Source organism: Pelodiscus sinensis, chromosome 2 (genome assembly GCF_052426305.1).
Source record: "Pelodiscus sinensis isolate ZL-2025 chromosome 2, ASM5242630v1, whole genome shotgun sequence".
Lineage (NCBI taxonomy): Eukaryota > Metazoa > Chordata > Testudines > Trionychidae > Pelodiscus > Pelodiscus sinensis.
In genome coordinates, this window is record NC_143053.1 from 77,265,167 (window position 1) to 77,282,063 (window position 16,897).

Sequence of the window (16,897 nt, forward strand, 5' to 3'; positions counted from 1 at the left end):
TCATTGTCAATGGGAGGCTGCAAGGCAGAACCCTTCATCTATGTTCCATCCAGGCCTACAGGAGATGTCTCTGTATGTTCTTTTTGTATGAAGAGATACATGGTATCTACACGGTAAAAAATATTTGTTGCCCAGGAACCTCTGATAATCATCTGAATCAGCCTTGTCCTGGATATGCAACGCATAACTCCTGAAATGGTACTGACTACATCTTCTGTGGTATCTGATGAAATGTGAAGAATCCTCTCTGGGGAAGGCAATAATCCTGTGCAGCCTGGCTTCTTGAAACCTAGACAAGCAGAAAGGTATTTTCAAATCCCAGGCATTCAGCGAATGAGATGTGAAATGAATTTCACATGGATCACATCCCTGGAGGCTTGTCACAATAGATAAGGCAAAGTGGATAGATGCTACATTAGTTCATGTATGCTACTCAGTAGCAGAGCTAATAACTGAATCATAATTTCACTTCAGGACACAGAGCCACTATATAGTGTCCTCCTTTGATCTCTTCACCCATAGCAGCAAATTAGGAAATATATAATAAAACTTTCAAAACATTTCTACTAGAAAAACAGTAGAAACTTATAACATATAAATGTCCCATGATCAGTTAAACCCTGCAGATAAAGGGCCACCACATACTTTAACTGTTCTTCTTATGTACATGTAATACACATACACACACATACTGATTGTGGTTCACTGTCCCATTCACCTGTTGGTTACATACATAACCCTGTTCTCAATTTATTGTATATAGGACAGCATACAAAAAGATTGAAAGCATTATATAGATGAATCCATAGCCTGACCTCAAGCATCATCATAATTTTTCTAAGTGGTACATTACAAAGGTATCCTGGTGCCTAAGACAAGACTGACAATCCTGTCAATTAGACAGTTGCTGAAATGTGTTGGCATTAGATAGGTTTGTAAAGGCCTGGAGAAGGTAAAAATTCTATAGCTCTCCATGAGTAAAAAAGAATCTTTGGAAATATCCAGTTTTTATAAGGTTAAGCCAGGAGCCTGTGTGTGAAAAGGTGAACAAATAAGACACCTTCCACCCCAACCAGTTGTCTAAGTAATGGAGAAATTACTTTTGACTTATAAAGCACTAAATGGGTTGGGACTGAAGTATTTGAAGGACTGCCTCCTCCCATACAAACCCGCCTGGGGATTGAGGTCAGATGGGGAGGCTCTGCTCCATGTTCCTCCACTTATGGAGATAAGGTTGACATCTATGCGGAGCAGGACCTTCACGGCCTTTGCCCCTAGGCTATGGAATTCGCTCCCCTGGGACATTCCCCTGACGCCAACATTGGCACTGTTTCGGTGCCAGGCCAAGGCCACCCTTTTTACCTGTGCTTTTATTGATGTTTGGGAGTGAGGGGGTGTCCCTCCTCTTGAGATGTTTTAGCAGGTTTTACGTTCCCCCCCTTTGAGGTCCTGTATTTTACTTTATATAAAAATTTATTTATCATGTGTTCAAAATTTTGTGAACCACCTCGAACATTTTAAATAGAGTGGTGGAGTAAAAATATTTTTAAATAAATAAAATAAATGCATCCTGAGAGCTCCTGTATAGCTAGCTATTCTAGTGGATCTCATGGTTGGTAGGGCCAAGAACTTTCTTTCCATGCACCTTTCCAACCAGTGACACCCTTAAGGACCTGTGTTGCCATTGACTTTTCCATGTACCTACATCATGCTCCCCTGTTCCAAGTAATGCTACCAAGAGGAATGTTAACTCTGCTCAGAAGGATCAGAGTGCTAAGGGAGCATAATTAGTGTCAGCAACCAGCTGACTCCAGCATCGTCTTTTTCTGCCTTGGAGGTCCCCCTCTTTCCAGCTCTTGACCCCCGCAAAGCTATCCACATTGTAGTCCTGGGGTAGAACTATGGGTGGTAGAGCATCCAATGGTTCTTCTGTTGCTTCCCCAAGTTCTATTGACTCTAGACTCTCTATCATTCTATGTGGTGATCCTCAAGGCTGCAGGAGGGGCCTCTAGATTTTTTAAAAAGGCAAAAAGTATTTTATCCACAACCATCTTAATCCCTTTCATTTTGCCATCCATAAGGAATAGCATACTTTCCTGAAAGACGCACAAGGAAGTTTCTACAATCACAGCTGAATTTGTACTTTCCAGTGGTTTTGATTTTGCATCACAAGGAAAAGTTTGATATGGAGCATATTAGTAGTGATTTAATGCTGTGGAATATTTTATTGCTCAGTAGTGGGTTCAGCAAACAGCCATACTGCTCAGTATTGGGTTCAGCAAAATGAGCCATATTGCTCAGTATTGGGTTCAGCAAACTGAGCAATTTTGCTCAGTGTTGGGTTCGGCAAACTGAAGGCTAGTGCCTGTAATGAAACTAGAGCCTCTAATTTAAGCTCTCCAACAAGCAGCTACTGAGGAGATCATTATCTTTGCAGACACAGCGAGAAGTATTTTACACACCATCATCCCTTTTGGTTGGCTTCTTATGCTGATTGACTAACTAAAGAAGAACCACATGTAAATTTAGCATTTCAATGTACTTTTTATTTAATAAGAATTTTTCAAGTAAAATGACTGATTTTCCTAGAGTCTATGCATCACAGTGTGGATATAAATTACTTTCCAAACCAATTGCACCAGTACAAGCTAATAGCATTCTACTCAAACCTCTTATGGAATGTCCCCTAAAAGATTTAAGATGTGGTTTGGGGTCAGAACGTACTGCAGACGAGAAACGTATAAATCATTAAACACAAATCTGAGCAAGAAAACCAATTTTAATCAAAATCCTTCTCTTACCTAATGTAGGTGAGGTCCAGGATGCTTCAGAAATCAAGTTCCTAGTTCAATTAGTTGCTTCAGCGATTATGATTTGATAGATTTAATAAATAATTCAAAATCATCTGCCCATTTTCTGGAGAATAAAATCAAGATAGTGTAATAGTTAAGTCATCTAATAGTCATCTAAGTTATACAGTACTCCTCACCATGGCAAAAGCATCATGACTTGAGAAGCAAACCCAAAATTCTTGTTCTGTAAATCATTATTTTCCCAATAACTACTCATTTCAGAGCTTGTTGAAGTATGCTGTGCTCCGTTACTCCTACCATTTACACTGTTAGAACTGGAGCAATTTGGAGCAGCTGATTTTACAGAGAAACTGCTCTAAATGGAACTGGGAGCAGTCCCAGGGATTGGGCAATGTAAAACTGCCTTTGCAATCCCCTCTTCCTCAAACTCGTAGATTCATAAAGCTTAAAGCCAAAAGGGACCATTGGATCATCTAGTCTATCCTCTTGTGTATCACAGACCACTACATTTTACCCATTTAACCCAGTATTTAGTCCATTTACTTGTTTGACTAAAAACATAATGGCTACATCTAGAATAGCATGATTTTCCGCAAATGCTTTTAACGGAAAAGTTTTTCCATTAAAAGCATTTGCGGAAAAGAGCATCTAGATTGGCATGGATGCTTTTCTGCAAAAGCACTTTTTGTGGAAAAGCATCCATGACAATCTAGACGTGGTTTTGCATAAGAAAGCCCCGATCGCCATTTTTGCGATCGGGGCTTTTTTGCACAAAACAATAATGCATTGTCTACACTGGCCCTCTTGCGCAAAAGCATTTGCGCAAGAGGGCTTTTGCCCGAACGGGAGCAGCATAGCATTTCCGTAAGAACACTGACAATCTTACATGAGATCGTCAGTGTTCTTGCGGAAATTCAAGCGGCCAGTGTAGACAGCGGGCAAGTTTTCCGCAAAAGCAGGTGCTTTTGCAGAAAAACTTGCCAGTCTAGATGCAGCCAATGAGTTTGGCTAAAGCATATCTTCCAGAAAAGCACTCTGTCCTGATCTGAAGACAACAATCAACAGAGAACCTACTACTTTCCTGATAATCTGTTTCAATGGTAAATTATCCTCACTGTTAAAATAATCATGCCTTACTTTCAGTTTGTATGTGCCTAACTTCAGTTTCCAGCCTTTGGCTCTAGTTATGCTTCTTCTCTGCTAGAATAAAAATCCCTTTAGTACCCAGCATTTTCTCCCTGAGAACAAGTCCTGCTCTAGGTGCCCTGTGCTTGTATGATGAATGTCTAACCTTAACTTTGAGAGAGAGAGAAAAAAAATCTTACTGCATTCAAAGGCTTTGATTGCCTGCACATGTACTTGTTTCCTGGTGCAAAAGTTACATTTGAATATTCAGAGTTGTGTGTCATGTAAATGCATTCCAATTAATCCACCAATAATAATAAGTTACATTCAAGGGGTTGCTCTGTAAATGGTTCTAACTTAATGTGGACACGAGGCATGCAAGCAAATTCTGAGTGAGAGCAAAAGAGAAGGCCTCTGAAAACTTTGTGCAGTTCCATAGTACTATAACTTTTAAGCTGTAGAGCAGGGGTGACCAACCCACAGCTCGCAAGCCACATGCGGCTCTTCACCCTTGAAAGTGTGGCTCACGAAGCCTCCTCCACGGCTGGCGAAGCAGCCCAATGCGCCCCTACAAATGGCCTCCGGCTCCCTGTGCTCACCAGGTGTAGGGGAGCCATCTGGCGCGGCAAAATGGTGTTGGTAAGATGGTGGCAACGGCCGGAGGCCAACCCGTGGTGTTAAAGGGGCAATGTCCTTTTTTTAAAAAAAATTTATTTTTATTTTTGCTCAACAACTCTGGTTGGCGTGGAGCTCTTCCTTTATCTATTTATTTTTTCTCTCAACAATTCTGGTGCAGCTCTTCACATGTTTTCTGCCGCGTTTCGTCTCTCTTCGTTTAATGGGTTGGCCACCCCTGCTGTAGAGTATGAAGGAGAACATCTGAATGTGTTTTGTGAATGAGATGGTTCACTTAGTCCAAATCCAAATATTCAATATGTTTAGGACTCCTTAGGCAGAGCCCACTTGCCCAGGTAGGAACACCTATCCTCACTCTCACTCTCTTTCAGTTTATAGTGACCCCTCACACAGAGGGCAGGTTAACATACAGTTCAATTACTCTTTAATCACACAAGCTTAGAACCAAAGTATAGAGACTGAAAACTTCTGAAGAATCTTCCAATAGATTTTGTAAAACTTGGCTTCCACTAGATGTTTACAACTTTAGGGACACAATTTTATGCCTCTTTGACAAGGTTCTTTTGTGTGTAGAAATGGAATGCACAAGTGTAAGCAAGGTCTGAATGACCCTAGCAATCTAATGATGAGCTGGGGAACAGACTGCAGGAACAGACTGTGTTTGCATAGACATGCCTGCTCTGCTAAGGTGCACAATGTGATGGAGCAGCTTTGCTAAAATGATCACTTTTGGCTGAGGTAGGGTTACAGATTGTATTAGTATTGAGTGCAGGGGTTATGAAATGTTGTTTATGCTTGTCTGATTAAAGGGTAGTTGAACTGTATGTTAACCTGCCCTCTGTGTGAGGGGTCACTATAAACTGAACTTCATTTTCTAAACAGGGGACAGGGATGCTGTCTGTGAAAGAGAGTGAGAGTGAGGACAGATGTTCCTACCTGGGCAAGTGGGCTCTGCCTAAGAAGTCCTAAACACTATTTGACACTGCACAGTTTAAAAGCAGCTGATTGGATTCATTTGAGAATCTTTGCTCTGTTCAGTGATTGTTAGCATTGAAATAATTGATAAGCGGGTGTTGAGCCTTAGATATATAGTATTGCAGTGAAAAAGACAGCACTGCCTGCCAAGCACTGAGATTCCCCACTACCCACTGAAATCACTGACGGGTTAAGTGGTAGAACCTCCGAAAGTGCTGTTGCAGCAGAGAAAACAGTGGTGGCAACAGGACAGTGGACAGGTGCAGCAGCAGAGAGACGCTGACAACAGCAGCAAAGTGGACAGTAGCAATTGTGAGCCAGTTGCAGCAGCAGCTGCAGCAGCAGAAGTATAGTTTGACATTTCCCCCACCTGACAGAAGGGTTAAACATGAGTTATGCATACATGAACGCAGTCACTTGAATGCAAAAATTGTAACTAAACTGCACATGTCTAAATGGATACCATGTTGATGCATTAATGGACTTGTGAACCAAAGTTAATGCTCATGTGTCTAATATATAAACACTGTATAATTATTGCCTTGCCAGATGGGAAGACCTTGATTTAATTAGCAGAAAGTAACAAGGCATCTCTGTCTCTCCTCTTTTTCGCCCTTCCTCCCTCAGTATCTGAAGTTACTGTAATAACACTTATGATAACAAAGATTTTCAAATAAATGTTAGTGGCACAGGACATTTTGTCTCATCAACAATGAGTTAGAAAGCTCTGAACTTTAAATCAAGCATGTTGTGGTAGTGTAGAGCATTCGTGCTGCGCAGAATGTCCTGGGGGTTGTAAGATCAATTCAGCTTTGCTCAGCCATGTCGGCAACGGCTGTCTTAAGATGCTGACATGGCTCAGCTTGATAGGTTGAAGAAATTTAACTGCTTTGATAAGGTTAAAGGGGGCACCCAACCAAGAATATAAAACAAAAAGAAAACACTGGTTAGAAGCTTGATTGCACACTCAAGCAACCCGTTGTCAACTGACAACATAACCAGCACAAATTGCTTCCTATTCAGAAGAAAACAAACATACATTTAAAAAAAGGAACTAGTCAGTTTCTGCAAGCTTTGCTTCCCTAGCTGACATCATATGGCACCCATAGAATATATTTCATCACTGCTCTACTCATGAGGTCTGTCAGCACTTGTGTTAAACCCCTGAATATCAGAGTTTCTGTCCCATGTGCAAAACTTCACGTTGGCTTTAAAATTTGCCTTATTGGATAAGATATTGTAACTAGATGTGCCCTCCCATTGGAGTGTTGCTAATTGGACACAAACCCCTTCCCCTCCCATGCATTTTTCTCCCTTCTCTTCTATTTCTAGCTCTGTCAGCTGTGATTTGAACAACATTTCCTGATATGGTGTAGGTACTTCCTGCTCAGAAAGTCCCCAATAATGTTACACGCTTGTTCAAAGCCATGTTGCTTTAATATAATCAATTGCATTCCTGTTTATGAATATGTATGAATGCATGAGGAAGTATGAATGAGAAACACCCAATTAAAAGGCAGTTTAGCATGTGTTGCCTTTTATGGCTAAGGAAAACTCCTGCAAAGTGTTTAAATGGATGTAACAAGTGGCTCTCTCTCTGTCGCTCTCTGACAAGATGTAACATCATGCAAAGCCCGGGAATGGATCAGAAGCAATAGATTTTCCATGGATCCGAAGGGGCCCCAGGGAATTCTCGTTGCTTCATGGCCAAGTCTCCCGAGGGGCAGTCTGACCACTTTCAGCCACCTGTGAAATCAAAGCCAACACTATCTGCCTGCAGCCTGCCTCCAAACTACCAGAATGAATGTGATGTGGTGTGTTTGTGAGTACTGCTGTACCCTTAAGAATCTATGCTAGTAAACAACCCAAGTACTGCTCCAGTTCATCCTGTGTCTGGGTTTATTCCATGGCTGGTTCCAAGGACAGGTAACATATCACCCCATGAGCAAGTTTTTTATTTTAAACTATTTTGTGCGGAAAATAGTTTTTCAGTTAAGTGTTCATTTAAATGATTGCTGATTTCAGCAGGCTGTAGAATTAAATAGGCCTTTAGTTCAAACCCTTAAAAATTGGTTTCTAATGCTTGAGTGTGTGTGTGATTCAAGTCTGACAATTTTTAAAAGATTTTTGGAACTCTTAGTCCATAATATAAATTAGATCTTGGCTATTCGTGTGTGCAATTTAAATGATAGTTATAAATCTTTTTCTCTGAGTTTTATAATACATATATTCTTGCCTTAATTTGAATACTAACCACTCTGACCAACTGATGTTCCAGAACACATTTTTTCAATAGATTTTTGTTTAAAAAGAACAAAGTGACACCAACTTGAGCCAAATCCAAACTTTTGAAAAGATTGGTTAAGTCATCCATCCACTGCCCTGCATAAGGCCTATCCCCTTCCTTTGACATCTCAGATTCAACGGAGGGAACTCATCCTGGCCATTGGCCTGCATTGTCTGCTACTGTCTTCATATCTTCTGCACTTGGGCTTTTCCCAGGCTCAGAGACATGCTACAAATTATGAGTATCTCAGGCTCAAGGAATGAGCTATTTGTCAAAACCACCAGAGGTCTTGAAACTTGGGCCCATAGATCTGGCACAATACCAGCTAAAATAAGATGAGTGGGGCTGGAACACATCCTCATTATGTTGGGAATAAAGTGCTGGGAAACAGAGAGTGGCGATTAGACCTTCTGGTGATTAACAATCAATATGAGGATGGGAGAAATAAACCTGGTTCAGAGCTGGATCAAAAATCAGAACTGTTAGTATTTGTAGAAATGAACATGAGCAAACCTGAGGTTCTGATCAGATGAATTTAGGACCAAGGAAAGTTTGGGATAATTAAAGGATGATAGTCTGAATTAATGAGAACAGAATGTGGAAAATTGGGAAGGAGAAACAGGATCCCCAAATCTCTAAAATGTAGAGATTATCTAAGTTCGCACATCACAAAAAAGTCAAGAATATTTTTTTAACAGTTTAAATATGGCTCCCAGATACTTTTGAATATTTGAAGGGCACAAGAACTAAGATGGGAGAGGAAACATCTCTGGCCACTTCACATAATTAGGAAGATAGGAATGAAACGTAACAAAGGAAACTTGAGGCTGGATAGCAAAAGGATTTCCAAACCAGTGAGATCTACTGAACAATTGAATAATGTTTCAGAGTAAAGTGGTGAAAACCTCCACTCTGGTGACTCAGCATGATTGGTGCCAAGGCTTAATAACATCCTATGCAAAACAATAAAGTTGTTAGGTGCAGGGTCTAAGAATCATAGAACTGGAAGAGACCTCAGAAGGTCATCAAGTCCAGCCCCCTGCTCTAGGCAGGACCAATTCCAACTAAATCAACCCGGCCAGGGCTTTGTCAAGCCGAGACTTAAACACCTCTAGGGATGGAGACTCCACTACTTCCCTAGGTAACCCATTCCAGTGCTTCACCACCCTCCTAGTGTAATAGTTTTTCCTAATATCCAACCTGGACCTCTCCCACCACAACTTGAGACCATTGCTCCTTGTTCTTCCATCTGTCACTACTGAGAACAGCCTCTCTCCATCCTCTTTGGAACCTCCCTTCAGGAAGTTGAAGGCTGCTATCAAATCCCCCCTCACTCTTCGCTTCTGCAGACTAAACAGACCCAAGTCCCTCAGCCTCTCCTCATAAGTCATATGCTCCAGCCCCCTAATCATTTTGGTTGCCCTCTGCTGGACCCTCTCCAATGCATCCACATCCTTTTTGTAGTGGGGGCCCCAGAAATGGACACAATACTCCAGATGCGGCCTCACCAAAGCCGAATAAAGGGGAATGATAACATCTCTGGATCTGCTGGCAATGCTCCTCTTAATGCAACCTAATATGCCATTAGCCTTCTTGACTACAAGGGCACACTGTTGACTCATATCTAGCTTCTCATCCACTATAACCCCCAGGTCCTTTTCTGCAGAACTACTACTTAACCGGTTGGTCCCCAGCTTGTAACTATGCTTGGGATTCTTCCGTCCCAAGTGCAGGACTCTACACTTGTCCTTGTTGAACCTCATCAGATTTCTTGTGGCCCAATCCTCCAATTTGTCTAAGTCATTCTGTACCCTATCTCTGCCCTTAAGCGTATCTACCTCTCCCCCAGCTTAGTGTCATCCGCAAACTTGCTGAGGGTGCAATCCATCCCCTCATCCGGATCATTAATAAAGATATTGAAGAAAACCGGTCCTAGAACCGAACCTTGGGGCACTCCGCTAGAAACCGACTGCCATCCTGACATCGAGCCATTGATCACTACCCGCTGGGCCCAGCCTTCTAGCAATCTTTCTATCCATCTTACCATCCATTTATCCAATCCACAATCCCTTAACTTGCTGGCAAGAATATTGTGGGAGACCGTATCAAAAGCCTTGCTAAAGTCAAGGTATATAACATCCACTGACTTCCCCATGTCCACCGAGCCAGTTACCTCATCATAGAAGCTAATCAGATTGGTCAGGCACGACTTGCCCTTTGTGAATCCATGCTGACTATTCCTAATCACTTTCCTCTCATCCAAGTGCCTCAATATGGATTCCTTAAGGATCCCTTCCATGATTTTCCAGGAACCGAGGTAAGACTGACCGGCTTATAGTTTCCTGGATCATCCTTCTTCCCTTTTTTGAAGATGGGCACTACATTTGTCTTTTTCCAGTCATCCGTGATTTCTCCCGATCTCCACGACTTTTCAAAGATAATAGCCAAAGGCTCCACAATGACATTTGCCAACTCCCTCAGTACCCTCGGATGCACTAAGTCCGGACCCATGGATTTATGTACGTTTAGCTTTTCTAAATAGTTCTAAATAGTTTTTCTAAATAAGGATAGACAAGCCATCCTATTCCTATCAGGCCTCTTCCATTTTACTTCAATTACATAAAAATGCATCCATATTTTGAGACTATAGTCACTGAGTTTGAGCAGCTGATTAAATCCCATAGCTAAAAATATATTCAAGTTAAACTTCTGTTAGCAATTACAGGATTTGCTACACTGAACCAGACCAGTGTTTTGTTCAGATATAGGCCATACCTGCTATACAGTGCCCTGGTATACATCAGTTCTGCACTAACATAGTTGATGAATTTAGGAACACTTTTTTATAAGTCCTCTCATTCCACGATCTTATGTTGCTAAAAAAAAATTCACTCATATGAAAGTCAGCTGCTTGAACACAAATCAGAGAAAATGTCTGGCTTGTGTGCTGCACAGACACAGAGGAATACGGTGCCCTGTAGCAATCCGTGCCAGGCATCGACGCTCTCAGTCTTTGTTGTGTGCAGTCACGTTGTGCAAAGATACCGCGCACCCACTGTGTCATCCTTTACAGTACATTTCATTTGTGATTGATATTGTATTATGTGGTGCAATCCTTCCACATGCCTAAGGAAGTGCAAGTGGTGTTAAAAGTAAAGTTGGTCAGTGTAAGAGGCATCAGAGTAGTATTAGTCAGGATGTGAAGTTGGACGTATTACATCATAATATGAAGGGTGAATGCTTTGCCAATATTGCTCACTATCTTGGACTACTTCTGACGACCATATGCACGATTATTAAGAATCATGAGAAAATTTTGGAGACAGCAGAACTTATGCCAAAGAATGCTTCTGTGAAGCTTATGCAACAAAGAAGTGACAGGATGGAGAAAATGGAACACTTGTCTATATGGCTGCATGATCTGTACGAGCAGAATACACCCGTCAGGCAGCCTTCATTCATGAGAAGGCCATGAGCTTGTATAAAGACATTGAAACAGGATAGACTGGTGAACCTGGACCTTTTAATGCCAGCCATGGATGGTTTAACAGGTTCTGGAAAAGATATGGCTTCAACAATGTGTGAGTGCAGGGAGAGGCTGTGAGTGCAGACAAGAATGCAGTTGAAGCATTTTGTGAAATGCTGAAGACCACCATCGAAGAAGTTGGCTATGACCAGACTTGTATTGGAAACACATGCCGTCTAGGACCTATATTTCTGTGAATGAGAAATCTGCTCCTGGATTTAAGGCCTTGAAAGATTACTTAACTCTGTTGTTGTGGGCAACGCTAGTGGAGACATGAAGCTGAAGCCCTTGCTCATGTATCGTAGTGAAAACTCACATGCTATGAAAAACTATGTGAAATTTCCACTTCCTGTCATTTGGAAATTCCACAGATAGGCCTGGATGACCAGGCAGATTTTCCATGAATGGTTTGTGGATTATTTTGTCCCAAAAATGAAAAAGTATTGCGAGGAGAATTACATTAAAGATTCTTCTCATCCGGGACAATGCTAGCTCCCATGACCTGGATTCTGAATTCCTCGGTCCTAACATCTAGGGTTGTTTTTATGCCTCCAGGGATAACCTCACTCATGCAGGTGATGGACCAAGGGGTTATCACAAACTTCAAAGCTTATTATTTGCAGAGGACATGCTGCAGACTCATTCAGAAAACTGATAGAGAAGAAAAATCCACAGTCCAGGAATTTTGGAAAAAATTCAACATCATGGATGCTGTTATGATTGGTGCTGCCTGGTAAGAAGTCTCCAATCAGTTAATGAACAATGCCTGGAAGAACCTGTATCCTGATACTGTGCATGATTTCTTAGGCTTTCCAGAAGCCTTCATATATAAGAAAATCATCGAACTAGCAAAGGAGACTGGCTTTCAGGAAATTGAAGAGGACAATATGAAAGAGTTTTTGGAATCTCATTCTTTGCCTCCCAGTAATGAGGATCTAGTGGAGTTGGTTAAACAGTGCCATGAAGAAGATAGTGTTGATGAAGATGAGGATAAAGATAAAGATGCAGATGCCGGCCTCACAGTATCTATTCTCTGATGTGTCTTCGATGTATATGAAGAGATGATGGATATTGTTAAGGAATGCAACCATCTCATTGATCATTCTTCAAGAGCAGCAGCAATCATAGCAAGATAGCGTGTCACGTTACAGACAGATTTTAGATGCCAAACTTAAGTGCACCAACCAAACAACACTGGCCACTTTCTTTACTAAAAAATTAAAAAAGGATCCCAAACCATTCATGGATGAGTCTCAAGCAGGACCTGCTGTCAAAAAAACCATGCAGCAGCCATTGAAGAGCCTCTGAAAATCATGACTTTGTTATTGACAGCGACACAGCAGGTGTTGCTGAATCACCAGTCATCAAGGTGGTGGATGATTGTGATGTTGAGATGGCAGTTGATGATCCTCTACCTGCTTCCCCCATCCTTATCCTCATCCTCCAGCTAATTCTCCATCAACACCAATATCAGGCCAATCAAGCAAAAATGTCACCTTCTAAAGGTAAGATTACAGTATTAAAAACTATAGTAAGATTACAGTATTAAAATTACCATAAGATGTCATAAAATCATGTTTATGTATTGTTAAAAGCAGAAGTGAGGCATTTCCTAAGTTCTAGAATCTAACCTCCCCTTACTCCATTGATTCTTATGGAGTAAAATTTCCCGCCTTGCATCTCTGAGGTGACGTACAGAATGCATTTCCCCCATTTACATTAATTCTTATGGGGAAAAATTGCCTACTTTATGTTGTTTCACTATATGTCCACGTTTTTTGGAATGTATCTTGGGCATATAGTGAGGATGGCCTGTAAACTCTAATATGCATAGCCAAGTATCATGCTACTTTTAGTGGACTCCTTTCTCACACCAGCATGTTTATCCAGTCTATTTTTAAATTTTAAACTTAGCTACAGAGCCAAAATTAGAAGCAATGATGTTTACACCCCAAAATTCAATAGAAATGTAACAGATTTCAATGAATTCTTCTTCATTTAGGAAAGCACACTTGTTAGGAATTATCCTGGTTTTAGTTGAGTTCAGTGGAATTCTGGGCATGCAAAAAATGCAGGATTAGTTCCTACATTTAACTTTGGTGGGGAAGAAAGCTGACCTTTTCTGCTGAAAACCCTGGGGAAGGACAGGCAAAGTTATCGCTAGTGCAGAGTAATGCAAATTAGATTTTCTTGGACCAATTTGGGTGACTTTGGCCCAAAATGAATTGACTTTTATTTTCTTGTCACTGGTCCTAGTGTTCTAGTTTTGTATATTACACCCTGTGAACATCTCTCTCAAACGTAACTACTTTCTTCTTTGTCTACTGGTAGCTGGAATAACTGTTTTCTGTGCTCCTTAATGACCAATAGAAAACAGGATGGGCATCTAGAAACAGGTGCTTGGCTAATGTGTTGTATCGCTCATCAGCATTTGGATCACCATTCTAGCAATCAGAAAGAATATTTATAGTGTGGGGTTAGCCGCATCAGGGTGAATGCTCTACAGAAAAGCTTTCCTGAGATGCCACATCTTATTTGTAGGGTAGTCTTCCGCACAACAGTAGAGTTACAAGATGGGACAGAATGGCATGACCTTGTCTGCTGCTGTTCTTCAACTGTTATACTAGCATTTCCATATAACGCAATGACTTTTCTCACATTACATCTCAATGCCCTGAAGAACTGCCAGTCACTTCACCCAAGAAAATCCTGCTGGGACCTGCATGATGTACCCTGTGTTCTCCTTGCTATCCTCTTTCTTGATAAATAAAAAAGATATGAGGAAAATGTCATTAAAAACTCAGTCTCCCGCTGTTTTTCCTTTAACTGTGTAGGTTAAATGCTTGATATTTCCTGTGTCTGCATTTTGGGATAATTTCATGATGTCAGGTTTATACATGCCCTGTTTAAGTATATTGTCAATTTCTTTCATTATGTGAATACACACAGACCTATTAGGACATTATTTGTTAAACTAATCATATAACTATTGAACACTCAAGCTGAGGTCTTGAATTATTGTGTAATCTAGAGCTTCTAGTGTAATTTGTATAATTCCAGGTAGAATATCCTAGTGGATAGTGCACTGGCCTGGAACTCAGGCCAACTAGTACTGCTTCTGCTAATGGTCACTAAGCTTTGGCAATTCACTTGACCTCTGAATCTCAAGTTTTCATATCTGTAAAATGGCACTAATGATACTGATCTCTGTTATTGAAACATACTATACAAGAGTGAGGTATTATTACTATAACAATAAAGGATCAAGGAGGGTCAAAATAATCCCAGAAAGTGGAAAAAAATGATGCTGCAATTTATCAGATCACTTAACAAAATCTAGACAAACCATTCTAATGAGTGTTTTGCCTGGAGCAGGCACCTGGAGTCGTGGGGGTTTATAATGCAGATTATGGAAACATAAAATGCAGAACACCGTGAGTTTTAGATTTGAACTCTAAGAAATTTATGATGGAATTCCTGCTCTAGCTTTGTAGAGATTTCATTCTTCTGTTTGTATGATCCTGTTTTGTATGTGTGCGTAAAGGACAAATGTTGTGTTTGTGGAGGGGGATGTGTGTTAAATATGTTTTCATGTGTTGAATCCCGGTATATCAGGATTACTTTAAGTAAAGCATATACCCATATTGCCAAAACAGTACAATTGGGCTTGTCATACAGAAGCTAGGTTCCTGCTTGGAGGTGGAGTGAACCCACTGGTTGTAGTATAAACTGCTAGAAAAGAAAAGCAGGGCAAATGTATACTAAGTAGATGAAGGTAAAGTTCTGCCCCCTGAACATCAATGGGAGTTTTGTCACTGACTTTTATGGGACCAAAGTTTCTTGAAAGAGACTCACTACTAATGAGCACCTGAACACTGAGATGGTAGATAGCTATACTTCTAACCCCTTTGAATGTTTTTCATCTGTTTTGATACTTGCTGTTAACCTGGGGAAATATCAGAGGTGTAGTATTTTGATAAATAATCTACAAATCCGATCCTCCTCTTGATTTGTGCATACATGTGCGCACACAGGTGCACACATTATATTTAATAGAGCTTTCAACTTCAGTCTCTTGTGGATCTGGATGTGTATATCTCATAAGCATCAGATGGTGATTTTGGGGTATATTAAATGTTTTTTGTAGCAAAAAGGTAGAGGGACAGATTTTCTGAACTGTTCATGGTTTTTTAGATTAAATCATGGAATGGTAGGTGTAAGGAGGGACCGCAAAGATCATTCTAGTCTAACTCCCATCAAAAAGATCCATATGCAAACCATTCATATACAAATGGACCAGAGAAGGTCATGGGCTTAATTGTAACTATTAGCAATGAGCACTAAGGATTTAAAAAACACTGAACAGCCAACATTTCCCGTTAGTCAAAGAGCTTTTGTGTGCTCAGCACTTCTGAAAATATGGCCACTTATTTAAAAACATAAATTAAGATTAAAAAAAAAAACCTTTTGATTAGCATAAATAAAATCTATATGCTTCCCAACTTTCTAACCCTATCTGACCAAATCAAGATAAATTGAAATTTCTAGGTCTATCACTCTAGTATCTAACCAACAGTGTGCTCTGAGTAAACAAAATATGTTTAATTTGATACTGTACTTCTCTAAAAATCTTTCTCGAGCTTTAATACTATTTACATTTAAGACATTAAATAGCAGGAGCAGATACTGTCTTTCAGATCTGAAAGATCTGTTTTTTGGATTATATATCATATCAGCAAAGGTTGTGAAAGTACTATTTAGGCAGGTATCTGCCATATATTTACAGACAATGAAAATATTTCTGACTATTGCATGTCAGATGGTATAAGAAGGAAAAAATGTTTAAATGATCAAAACCAGAAAAAGATGAATGGTGACATGACACTGAGAATTCCTGAGGTCTGAACCAATAACAAAGCACACTTCTTAATTCTCCTTAAACAATGTGGCTTTATCTATACTGCATGGTTTTTGCACAAGAAGCTTTTTGCAGAAGAGATCTTGTGCAAAAACTTCTTGTGCTTAAGTGTGTCCACACCTCAAAAGTGCATCGTAAAAGTGATGTGTTTTGTGCAAGAGAGCGTCCACACCGCATGGACACATTTGCACAAGAAAGCTCTGATTGCCATTAACAGAATGGCCATCAGAACACCTGTGCTTTTTCTGATAGGCTCTTTTTGTGCAAGAAACCCCTGTGGGGCGTTCACACCTGCCTTTTTGTGCAAGAGCTATAACGCAAAAAGGTTTTATTCCTCGTGGGGAGAGGAATAACTCTACCCGCAAAAGCCCTTTGTCATGTCGATTTACTGTATTTTTGTGTGTGCCTAAACGTACTTGAAGTGTGGATACTGCCGGTTTTTACTGAAAAACCTGGTCCATAAGAAAAAGTGAAGTTAAAACAACTTTTCTTTCTCACAGTTTTGATCCTCTGCTCATTACTTTGAAGGCTGGGTTGAATAAAAGCTCAAATTGAAAAGGTCACTGTGTGTGAGAGGGTTATGCTAAAAGTAAGGGTGAAAACTGGAAAATCAAACA